This window comes from Dromiciops gliroides, chromosome 3, assembly GCF_019393635.1.
Source record: "Dromiciops gliroides isolate mDroGli1 chromosome 3, mDroGli1.pri, whole genome shotgun sequence".
In the NCBI taxonomy this organism is placed as follows: Eukaryota; Metazoa; Chordata; class Mammalia; order Microbiotheria; family Microbiotheriidae; genus Dromiciops; species Dromiciops gliroides.
Genome location: NC_057863.1, coordinates 311,372,283 through 311,386,162, shown reverse-complemented (window position 1 = coordinate 311,386,162; position 13,880 = coordinate 311,372,283).

The following is a 13,880-nucleotide window of genomic DNA, read 5'->3' as shown; positions in this document are numbered from 1 at the left end:
AATTCCTTGGAAGTGTTGTTCTTAATCATGTCCAGCTCTGTGTTACCCCATTTTGAATTTTATCACCAGGATACCATAATGCCTTGGCATTTTCTTCTCCAGATCATTTACAGATGAGAAAACTGAGGCAAATAAAGTTAAGTAATTTGCCCAAGGACACATAGCTAGTAAATGTCTCAAGCCAGGTTTGAAGTCAGATGACTCTTCCTCATTCTAGAGACTGAGCCACCTAGCTGTCCATAATACCCAGAGTAGAATCTACAAAAAGTAGGACCCTCTACAAAAAGAAAAGGAATCTGGATCGTTAAGGAGACAAACAACCCATTCTTATATGAGGCTATATCTTCTCATGGGACATAAATAGTCATTTCAGACCTATATTTCAATGCCTGGGGTTGAGAGTTCCTGTGAATGTTAAAGTCTGGCATTGGTCTTTTTTCAATGTTGCCCTGTAACTTATTGCCTCTCATTTCCATTACTGGACCATACAGTTTTGAACTGGAACTCATCACTCTCATCTCTCAGGTGATGTCTATCTGCTGCCATTCTTGGGGCTACATGATTCCTTGAAGATGCCAACTATTTTTCAAGGAGATAACATCTTCATTTGTGCACAGCCTTGCTTTTTTTCTACCAGACTTCTCTCCAGTCCTGTTGAGTTTATATATGTCAATTTCCAGCATACAGGCTTGACTCAAGTGTGTGAACTACCCCTGAATTTTATGGCAGTACCATGACAAAGACTCCATCATTGCAGAAATGAAGGCTTTACACCTGGTCTAGGAGAGAGGGTTTCTTGAACATACTCACAATAATACATAATGAGAAGATGCAGGATAATAAACCAGGAATCCTAGCTTCCAGGCAATAGCACCTCGTTTTCTCTTTTTTTTTCCCTTTCCTTTTCTTTTTTCTTTCTTTCTTTTTTGCAAAATCAATGGAGATAGATAAATGGATGCATGGATAAAAGAAAGAGAGTCATGAGATTTCTCTGAGAAGGCAAAAAGCAACAGAAGACAAATGGAAATAATTATTTCCATTGAGACAACTCAAGAGTAGAAAAGGATGCATAATTAAGCTTCAATGAAGAAGGGTTAACAAAAATTCATTTGGCTATCATTACAAATCTTTTAAAATAGTTCTTGTGACACACATGTACTCTGCTTTTTCTCCCTTTTACAGCATTTCTGTAATAATTATGATCATTATTAGACCCTTTTCTATCATTCATAATGACTGGCTAAGGCAGATGCTGCTGCTTATGAGTATAGAATGAATATTTCCCTCTTGATCAGGGATCTCCTTTTCATTTAGATGTGCATCTTTCAGTGTGATATTATTTAAAAGTCTTTTTTTATAAACCAATTTTATATTTTCTTCTCAGAAACTACCCTAAATCTATCTCAGTAGCTCACCTATTCTTGGTTCTTTATCAAACCATTATAGTCATAGAAATTTTTAAAATCCTATAGACCTAGTCCTAAATGCTTATTTTAATCTCAAAACAACCCCATTGCCTGGTCTCTTTTGTATTTAATGTTATTAAATATTTCTTGGATTTTAAGTTAATCTATTAATAACAAAGGAGATGGTTTTATATTTTTAAAATGGAATTTACCCATATCAAGGTAAGCAACATTGTGCCCTTTAGGCTAAAATCAATAAAATCCTCTTAGTTATCAGCGGGATTCATCCTGCATATTTATTGCCTGACATCACAGTATTCTACTTTGTGACAGCTCAATTGATTGCCTGAGATATAACATTTGTTGTAATCCAAGCCCTATAACTTAAGATAAAGAATAACTAAGATTTGTATTATTTTTTGTTTGTTGGTTGGTTTTCATTCAGGTTTTATAAGTATATCCTTATTATAACTTCAAATATTACAAATCAATAATTCATAGATATAGAATTGATCATTATTTCTCAACATCAGAGTATAAGATGTGATTTTTTCTCTTCTAGAAAGTGTGTAAGTATGGTTCTATTAGTTGATTATGTCTGCTTTCCAGAACTGCCTAATATTGTACAGCTTGCCACCAGTAGTTTGGTTCCTTGGTGGTACAGGTTTGCTTCCCTCATGATTGTAGAGAATGTCCTTATGGAGGAGACAATAGATTCATTAAAGTATCACAATATCTCTATTATAAGAGCAAAGAAGGAGAAATAATAGAAAATAACAGTGCTCTCCTGTGAAGTAGTATTTTGGTTTTTGACATCTGAGAAAAGGGGGAAAAATAAGATTGCTATTTTAGTAGAAAAATATTAGGTCATAAATTCCTTACATAAACCAATTAAACTTAGATTTAGTACTATCAGTGGATTTTTGAAGAGAATTTCATATGACTTTAGATCTGTAATCTATGTGTCATCTAAATCCCTTAATCAAATTTCTTATAAACAAATAACACATATAATTTATAGATATGTACAACTACTCCTACACAACTACTGCTACTGTTGCTACTACTACTACTACTTCTTCTTCTTTTTCTACTACTACTACTATTATGCTACTACCATTTATAAAACACTTAATATATCCCAGGCCCCAAAGCCCTGAGAGTTAGATGCTATTATTATCATAATTTTATAGATGAGAAAACTGAGGCAAAGTAAAATTAATTACTTGCCCAGAGTCACATAACTAGTAAGTGTCTGTAGCTAAATTTGAATTTAGTTCTTCTTGACTATGGGATAGACTTTCTATCCACTGCACTAGGTCGCTACCTATATTAATTACATCCTTCCACCCATCCATCCATCCATCCATCCATCCATCCATCCATCCATCCATCCATCCATCCATCCATCCATCTATCTATCTATCTATCTATCTATCATCTTAGAAATTTGATTGAAAATTTTCAGTACAGTTTAAGTCTTAGAATAAAGTTCAAGATCCCCTTTTTACAATCTGTAAAATATATCCAATCAAATGAAAAAAGGATAATCAGGCAGTCGAAAACGTTTAGGGGTTACTCTCTCCCAATTTCTGGTCAGCTTGTAAAACATAATATCTTAAATTAAGTGAACACTCTGTTAATAGTACAGCCATTGAATCATGGTCAAAGATCTAAAAAGGACCTTAGAATAAGTCAACAAGAGAGTAGATGGCAGTGATATAGAAGAGAAAAATATTCCCAGTTATTGGGAATAATATTTAACTTATAAAATAAGTTCACTTCCCTTGAGTGAAGCTCTCTCCTAGCTGAGGAAGATATGTATGGTAAAGGTGATGACAATAGTTGCTGCCCTGCCCTTTATGATCTGCCAATAAACAGGCTTTAGTCTCCTGGGCTGTCAGTCCAGCTGCTTCCCGGGCACTAAACTCTCTGAAAATTAGGCACACATGGGGAAAACAAAAGTCATTTTACAATTATAACAAATATAACCCAGCTCATGGTTTCAGTATGGGAGTTAATAGATTAAATAGGTTCAGGACACTGAATCCCTTAACTCCTATGCTCTCAGCATGGCAAAGTAGCCAAAATTTTTTGTCTGCAACATGGTAGATTTTCCTTTTAAATCTATTGATATAAGTCCCTCCATTTTATTTTTTTTCATGATAAACTGTTTGTGAGACTGTCTGCTTGGCAACTCTGGACTGACCTCTGTACCAGCCAACTGCTGCAATTAGTTGATGGATAATTCAGCATATTTTTATACCTGTCAAGCCAGCTTTATGCCAACATCTGTCTTGACAATTCAGAGAAAGAGATCAGTGTGTGTTTACTTGAGTTCATGTGAAAATGGAAAATTAAAGCAGCACAGGTTAATTGTCTGACTTAATGGCCAGGTGTAGCAGGCTATATTGTTCTGACATTACCTGCCAGTTTCTCCAGCCAGTAGGTTTGTTTTCAGTCTATTTTTTTGTTCTGCCCATTGAATGGCAGCATCACTCCAATTGCAGAAACAGATTCATCTAAAAGTGGAAGATAAGGATACAAAATAATAATAGACGAAATAATTGAAGAAGATTGTATGGTCTAGAGGATGTATCAACTATGATTGTTGGAGATTTTCCTTTGAAAGTTTTCTTTCTAAATCTCAGCCCACCCACCTTTCCTCCAAAGGGAAAAAAAATTGCCCTCAGAAGAAAATAAAAACATTTTACTCTATTGAGATGTTGAATTCCACCATTTTTCATAATTTTAGATTCTCTCATTTAATGTCTTGTGACATTTTGACATTATTTGTCAACTTATTTCCCATTTTATTTTTTACAGGGGATATGTGGTGATATAACTAGGAACTAGTAGTGAAAATCTATACATGGTAAGATTTTAGGGATGTGAAAGGATAACTTGGCCAAAATGCTTCTCCAAAATACTTTGATGGTGCTTGAAATTTGCTATCATGCATCAAAAGAAATATTACATTAGGGCTGTTAAGGTCTTTTCTCAATTAAAGTTCTATGACTATATAATGACTCTTGATGAATATAAATTCAATCTTATCTTCCAAGACTCTCTAAAATCATTGTCAGAAATATATAGAATCGGGCCACCAGAAAAGTGTTTAAAATCTAGGCATAAGGACATTTAACATTTTTTCTTTTCTTTTTTTTTCTTTTTGCTGGGGCAATGGGGGTTAAGTGACTTGCCCAGGGTCACACAGCTAGTAAGTGTCAAGTGTCTGAGGCAGTATTTGAACTCGGGTCCTCCTGAATCCAGGACCGGTGCTTTATCCACTGTGCCACCTAGCTGCCCTTGATATGTAACATATCTAAAAGATTAATTATAATATAATGTAGCATATGATTCTGTTCACTACAGGCCAGTCATTTTCTCATTTCCCACCTATCTGCACTCCTTTGGACTTCTCCATCGTGCTTCTAGGAACCTCATCATTCTGTTAGATTATATCAGTCTTGATAATCACCTCACATCATCAGTTGACTTTGCTACTGGGATCCTTCTGATCATAGAGTAGAAGGAAGAGGTCCTCCATTCAATGAAAGCACCCAGACAAATCATATCTTCATTTTGTACCTGGTATAATCATGTGGATTTCTTTATAATATCCCCATACTAAGTAAAATGAGTAAGGCAATGGACCTGGAGTCAGAGAGACTTGGGATTAAATTCTATTACATGCACTTACTATGCACTTACTTGGCAAATAATTTAATCTTTTTGTGCCTTGGTTTCCTTTCTTTTTAAAAGAGGGCAATGACCTCTCATGTTCCTGAAAGCTCTCAACCTATGATCCCACCTTTCTTTTAAAGGTCACCAATAGGTTCCAAATTTCAACTACCTGCCTTTGCAATCTTGTTGTCTCTAATGGATTCAAGTACCAACTCTTTAATGTATGTATCATACAATATAATCAACATTCATTCAACAAGAGTCTATTAATATCTCCTCTGTTTAGAGGACTATGCAAGGTGATGTTGGAAAGATAGATATTAGATAAAACATTCTATCTATAGAGCTTAATAGGGGGCAATACATCAATTTCCAGTTATAATTTGCAAATTATATGAGCCTGGCACTGAGAGTTGCAAAGTAAAAAAACTTTAAATCAATTTTTAATTGGTTAGATATGATAGATGATTAATAGAAAGTAAAAAAAAAAACTTAAGATTTTGGTAGTCATATACATAGAGATTCCAGGTAAAGATTACTGAGAAAATTATAGTGAAAGTAGTAGAAGAGACTTTTAAGAGACTTGCACTTTAAGGAGTGATATGAAGATTGAGATGTCAGAAAAGGAAGAAGAAGATAAGTGGTTAGAAGAGAACAAAGAGAGAATGAGATCAAGGACACAGGGAAATATTGACCTTTGTGTGGAAGACCTCTTCTTTTGTGACCAGAAAAATCATATAAAGAAAGTTAGTGATGATGCTAAGAAGTACTAAGAAGTGGACCTAGGAGAGTGAGGGAGTTCACATCTGATGGTCTTAGTCTTCTCTGTCTATCACAAGTATGTAATCAAGTGAAAACACATGGCATACTGGTGGAGGTAAATGGGAAAGGAGAGAAGAAAAAAATTAGGATAGATACTATTTTATAGAATCTATGTTTATTCAATTAATTATAAATGTTTAGTGACTAAAAGCCATTCAATTTCCTGATTTTTTTTCTGCAGGGATGCCCTGGGAGAGGTCTAAAGCAATAGAGGTTAACCACAGATAAGAATTCATAGAAAAGAAAATTAAAAGTCAGAAAGGTGAGATCAAGATAGAAACTAGTGGAACAGAAATCCAGGTATAGAGACAATGGTATTAAGGATAGAGAAAGTGGAATGGGAGAAAGGGATAGGTAAAAGATCATAATATGGATGAAAAGTAAGTTTAGTGGGAGTAGAGAAGGTTGAGGATGGAAGGTTGGATTCTTCAAGTGTTATTTTAAAGTGTTAGAATTTTTATTAATTATATGGATTTGTGACATACCCATACATAGCTTATACTTATAACTTGAATCTATGTGTCATTTATGCTTTTTTCTCTCCTTAGATATAATAAGACTAATACATATTTGTGGATGAGTGAATGTGTGAATGAATATTGGAAAGTATCCTAGGTAAATAACACTATAAACATAACAGTGATGGTTTATTTGTAATTATGAAAAGGAAAACTTGAAGATGAGAATGTACCAATGTATCTCTGCCACCTTCCAGGGTGAGATGTCATCAGATTGAGAACTGCACAGCACCTTCTAGATCATATAGTATATATTTTTATTCTATAGAAAAGAAAACTGAAATTTCGAGGGGTGGAATAACTTGTCCAAGGTCCTAGAGATAGTAAGTTGGAGAAAGAGAATCTGACTCCAGATCTAAGGACCTTCCACTGAACCTTTCTGCTGCTTCTCCATATAATGTGGATGTTGTAATAAATTTGAGTTTATATGAAATTCTGGTCATTTATAGCCCTATACTAAGATAAGTGATAAGACTCATATTTTGAATCTACTATGCATTAATAAAAACCAACTCCCTTTGCTTTGAATTTATATTTACCATGTAGTCTTCTGGTATTAATTTAATCCACTAAATAGACTTATCTAAGGAAAATGTGCTGACCATCTGATCTGTGTATTCCAACCTGCTTTTTAATTCCATTTGTCAGTATAAATGAATAAGCTGGCATTCTGGCTTATCAATCACTGTCCCATGGACTTGATTTGTGTGTATCATTCCCTTCAAACCTGATCATTCTGAAGGAAACTGGAAAAATCAATTTTCTGTAGTACCAGCTGTTTGGTTCTATGGTGATCTCATCAAAGTAGAAATATCCTCACCTGAGATTTCATCTTAATATTAATAATGAGAAATTCAAAATTAAATAGTAGAAATGGTATTTCCTGAAGTGAATGAAGGTTTCAGCAAGACAGAGTTGATTAATGAAGTCTTAAAGATGGAGTCAAAATTTTATTTTAACCTTAAAAGAGGATTAGAACTTCAATTAATGGAGTTGAGAGAGGAAAAACAAATTGAATAAAGGGAACAGAATAAATAAAAGTATAGAGGCAGGAATTAAAACTGTATATTTGAGGTACTATTACTAAATAGATGTAGGACAGTTTCTTTAGGGAATGATTAGGAGAGGCAGCTAGTTGGCACAGTGGGTAAATCACCTGCCCTGGATTCAGGAGGACCTGAGTTCAAATCCAGCCTCAGACACTTGAAATTTACTAGCTGTGTGGCCCTGGGCAAGTCACTTAACTTGCCCCGCCAAAAAAAATAAAATAAAATAAAATTTAAAAGATAGAAATAGGAACTGATTAGGAAATAAATTTCCATGTTTAATAGGGTCCAAATGATTCATGATGTTGAATACTAACCTACAAAATATAATGTACTGTTGCATCTGAAAATGAAATGAATAATTAGTTTACAAACCACCTTGATTTGATTGAGCTACTTAATTATCTAGGAGAGGCCAAAATAACCTGGGAATTTGAATCAGCCAATTAAGAGGCAGAATGACTGTTGCTCAAGTTTGACATACCCGTGATCCTTCACAGTGTTAGCACAGGGCTGAATCAAACTGGTTCATAAAAGCCCCAAATGGACACAGCTTGCACAAACATCCTAGATCTGTCTATTCAGTACTCCTCCTATTTTCTGCCCACTTTCTGAAACTCTTCTCCCCAGAAGGTCCTGAAATGCCCCACAGAACACCCCCCATGTTTTGTCCCTCTTTGATGTAAAACCATATAAACCACTCCTGAAGCCAAATCTTCAGAGCAGCCCAGACTAGATCTGACTGCTTCCCCAATCTTGTGCTGTACTTGTTTCATACATGCTTTTGGTTTTGTGCTTGAAGTGTGCCTCTCTTTCCTCTGTTCTGGTGGACAGCATGTCTTAATTAATCATGGACATTATAGGCATTTGATAAAAGTTTGCTGGATTGGATTCAATTCTATAAGGAATGGGAATATTTTGGATGTTTTTAGTTGGGAGGGTATTATGTACAAAGTGGTGTTTTAGGAAGAGTCATGTGTAAACAATTTATATAAGTTTGGAGGAGGAAGGACTTGTTGGGAGACATTTGTTAGGAAACTATTACTATTTTCCAGGATATAAGCATTTGGGCTTGTACTAGGGTAGAAACAATGCATGTAGTAAGGAACATGTGGTAGCAAGAGACATGAAGGATCAACAATATGTAGTAACCCATCATGTGGAGAGAATAGGAGAAAAAGGAGTAAAGGAAGACTTGAAAATTTAAAAACATTAACCAGAAGAATAGTGATATCACTCACAGAAATGGGTAAATCAAAAAGAAATAATTTTGGAAGGAAAAATGACAGGTTAAATTGTTTTATGGCATTTGTATTTTTGGTGACACAAGAATATCTGGGTGAAGATGTGTAGTAGGCAGTTTTAGATGTTGGATTGAAGCTGAGAAGGTATAAGCATAGAATTGGAGAAGTAGGAGAGATAGAATCCTAGATTTGATGCTAAAAGGAACTTCAAACATCATCCACTACAACCTCTTCATTTGACAGATGAGGAAACTAAGGGCTAAAGTTGTTAAGTGAATATACCAAGGTCATATAGCTAATAATTAAGTAGTTGGGTTTCAAACCTTGGTCCTCTGATTCCAAATACAGTAGGCTTTCCACTGTGCTAATAAATGAATGAATATAATATTAGACATAAGAAGTAAATTAATATAATGCAAAATAGACTGTGATATGATTAGTGTGAGAATCCATAGGGTGGATCACTTCCTGTTGGAGATATTCAAAAATATTTCAAAGTGGCATTTGAACCTAATAGACCTGGGTAGGAATATTACAAATTCAACAAGGTTAGAAAGAATACTGTTATCATATAAATGGAGTGACCAAAGATGTGGTGAAGGAAAAGCACAAAATGACTTCAAAGGACTGTGAATAGGGTATTTTGGCTAGAGCATAAAGGGAAATAACTGGGGGAAGGGTTGAATCTGGAAAGTTATGTTGGGATTTGGGGAAGGAATTTGGACCTCAGAAAGGCAAACAATGTTGAGCTATTGAAGTATTTTGAACAGTGATGTAATATGAATAAGAAAGATACATGTGGAAGGAGTGTGGGAGATTAAATAAGGAAAATAACTGGATACAGGAAAGTTTTGAAAGCTAGTATAATGGATCAGAAATTTTGATACACAGTAGGAAATCATTGAGTGATTAATTTATTTTTAAAAAATATACTTTAACAGGGATAAAATACCTTTTGTAGATGGAAGAATATTATTTGATTAATCATTACCATATATTCCACCTTAAATGAGAGCTCAGGAAATGAATGTGTTTGGGTGAGGTTGGTGAAATTCAGGGCCAGAATAGGAGTCAGAAGTTCTCATGTGCATTTTTTACTCTATCATCTTGAGAAAATTACTTAATCTATCAAAATCTCTGTTTCCTCACCTCTAAAATGAGGTGAGGAAAGCTACAATAGTAGCTTCCCTGTTTACATTACAGGGTTGTTATGTAGATCAAAACAGTCAGGCAGTTAATCAATAAAATGTATTTAGTGTCTAGTATACTCTAGGCACTGTCCTAAGTACTGGCATTACAAAAAGAGGCAAAAGATTTTCTTGCCCTCAGTGAGCTCACAGCCTATTGGAGGACACAGCAAGTAAACAAATGTATCCAAGTAAGCTATATATTGAATATATAAGAAATAAGTAATAGAGGAAAAAGCACTAGTATTAAGAGGGGCTGGGAAAAATTTCCTATAGATTATTGGATTTATTGGGGACTTAAAGGAAACTTGGGAAACCAATAGGTGGAAATGAGGAAGAATAACATTTTAGGCATGGGAAATAACCAGAAAAAATACTTGGAGCAGAGACACTAAGTGTCTTGTTCATGGAATGCCAGGAGGCCAGTATAATTGCCTTAAAGAGGAGGAGACTAGATTATGAAGGGCTTTCAGCAGCAAACAGAGGTCTTTATATTTGATCCTGAAGGCAATTAGGAGTCACTGGAGTTTGTTGTTCATCCTTTGTTTTTGAAGAGGACCAATGACATCAGGAGGGTGATTTCTTGACTTGTGGGCAGAGCTATGTGAAGCGATCAGCCTCACTCTTTTTTACAGCGTCATGGAAGTCCAGTTGTAAGACAATAGTTCAGATGATTGGTGATGACCCAGGAGGTAGTGGACAACCTTGGTGTCTTCAATGTTTCACCAAGCTCCAAGCACTCCACAGTTCTTACTTCAGCCACTTTCATGGCCACTTATTTATTCATTCTGGGGAAAGTCGTTACATGCTTGGTATAGACATCCCCCTAACTCACCAATGGATTTGAGGTTTCTTAGTTACTATCATCCTGGTTTAACCCTTCTGCCTAGATCATTTTACAAGGATATGGCTACTGCATATGCTCCAGCTTCCTTGAGCCACTAACTAGTGAGAGTTCAGTGACAGACACCAAAAGCGGAAGAGCAGCCATGAAAAGGTCTCAAAAAACTTTCACAAAAGAGGTGCTAGTCTTCCTCAAATACCACATAAATCCCAAAATTATTGGAGTTTATTGAGTAGAAGGATGACATGGTCAGATCTTCAATTTAGGAAAATCACTTTGGCTAAATTTGGCCAATGAAATTAGCTGAATCAATAATGGATTGGAATATAGAGAAACTTGAGGCAGAAAGACCCATCAGCATGCTATTGCAATAATTTATGTATAGCTTATGAGGACCTGTATCAGAAGGGTAGCAGTTTCAGAGGAGAGAAAGAGGTGTGTTCTAGAGATGTTGCAAAGGTGAAATCGATATTCAATTTATCATGTGAGACAGGGGAGAAGGGAATAGTAGCAGAATGCAAATGAATGGTATGAGATGAAGAAGAAGCGGGAACACATGGAAAATGGTCTCATTTGTTTTCTGTTAAATATGAGGCAAATTCCTCAGCTGAGAAGGTGAGGGTTGGGAGGACCATGGCAGGTTTTAGAAGAGATGAAAGTTTGGAAGAGCCACTGTGGAGAGTGAGTTTATAAGGCAAGTATAGCAGGATTGCCTAGCAGAAGAGAAATCCCAGTTGAGGTTGTATAACAAATCTGTAGAGGTGAATAACATGAAATTAAAAGGAGGAGAGGTTTCCTAATGATGGAGGTTGGGAGAGAACATGGAAGTGGCAACAGAGATCAAGGAATAAGCCAATTCCCCCACCTTGGCCAGTGAATGAAAATGAATGAGTCATGGTAGAGCCAGTACTGGAAAGAGTTGCCAGGGAGACTGTGTCATCAGAGAGAGCCAGGTTTCAATAATATCTACTAGATAAAATGAAAGAGGATTTTTTTTTAATAAAGGGAAGTTTCTTACTTTTGGAACAGGTATTCTAGAGCAAGGTTGCTTAAACTTTTTTCACTGGTGACCTTTTTCACTCAAGAAATTTTTACATAGTTCCAGGTATATAGGTTTATAAAATAGGCATAGAAAACCTTTTACTGGTGCCAATTTTTATGACCCCCCACATTCAACTATGTGACCCCATATGGGGTCACAACCTACAGTTTAAGGAGCTTTGTTCTAGAGGTCACATTGGAAGGAGTGAGTAGTATTTGGTTAGAACTTTTGGATGGGAGGATTGGGAGGGATAGGAATAGGAATCAGTCATTGGTAGGTAGGAAATAAGGTTTGGATGATGACCTATAGAGATACAGAATCACTGGGTTTGGCTGCATATGAGAATGTTCATAATTGAGTAGGTACCATTCTTCCTAACAGAGTCTGGAGATAAGGGTAGTATGAGATGAGAGACGTATTATCAAATGGGTGGTATTGCTTCCCTCTTCCCTCTGAAGGCTAAAGATTAGGAGGGAAAAAAGCAGAAAAGAAAATATAAATCCCATTCCCCATTGACCCCTAATGCTTATGGTTGAGAAGGAAACAAAAGGCCTGAGGTCAAAAGGAAGGTTGCTCCTCTTTGTACCTGAGGTTTTCCACACTTTGGTTGAAAGAAATCTGGAAGTAAGAGATAGAAGTTGTCTTATGTTGACATAGATGGAAGTAGTCTCTTTGGGGCAAATGGAAGATGCCATCTTCCTTCAGGGAATAAGGCTCTCAGCAGTAGATGGAAGGCCAAAGATCTACAATAATTCTCACTCAGATTATGGTTAATATTCTTTCTGTATTATAAATTACACAATTAAAAGATTCAGTTGGGACAGAATAGAAGGTGGTTTAGTCTAGGCTTGTGATTTCATCACCATATAAATTCCCTGTGAGGAAATCCCCATTCTCAATACCAAGCAAAACCTAATCTCTAATTTATAGTGAGAGAGAGTTTTCTGGAGTGTGGAATTGTTAAGTGACTTGATTAGGGACATTCAGCCAGTATGATTCAGAGGAAAGAATTAAATTCCAATCTTCCTGATGTAGAAACCTGCACCATACCATATAGGATATTTCTATTTGATTGTCATTATTATTCAAGTGGAGTGGAGGACTCTGGAAGACAGACTTTATTTATTTAATAGTTTACCCTGAGCTAACTGAGGACATATATTATATAACAACATTATAGAGTTCCATTTATTTCCATATGAGAATCTGACTATTTTAAAACAAACCAAGGGGATTCTTTTAATCATAAATAAATTATACCAATCTTGGTCTCACCTGAAGTAAAAATTCAATAAAAAGATAATTTGTTTTAGATACAAAGATGAGCTGGACATATTAGATTGTTTTCTAAATGAATAGTGTCATTTGCTTAGTTCTGAATAAATCATTGATTTATCACTGAGTATCCAATGTAAGGAGTGTGTTGCTTGTTATACTAAGGAACTTTAAAAGTTATTTTGGAACATTATGTATTAAATCAAATGTGAATATTAGACAAACAAAATTACTAATTTAAATTTCATTTCAAGGATAAGAATTAGGAATTACATTTATAATTTGTTATTGTTGTTGTTTCTTTCCCAAAGTCTCAGATATTTAATCATGGACTAAAATTGACCTTGAATTCTGAAAGGCTATTCCATTATAGCATAAGCTCTGCTTATGCATATATTAACATATATTAAGTACATTGTAAGCCTTAATGTTTTCTATAAATGCTAGCTACTATTATTTTAAACCTTACTTAATATACATGCATACATAAATATATACATACATACAAGCTTACAAACATAAATATAGCAAAAATACCCATGTATATATCTGCATAAATATTGTATTTTATGTGTATATATTGTGTATGTGCACATATGTGAATGTAATATAAAATACTGTCTAGTGTAATAAAATGAAATATGACATTATATAATATTATATAGTTCAGTAGAATAGAATATGATATAACATAACAAACTATAGTATAAAATAGCATTGTATATTATGATGTGATGTGACATACTGTATTATATCTTATTGTGTTACATTGTTATATATATGTACATATTTTGTATATATGTACATAT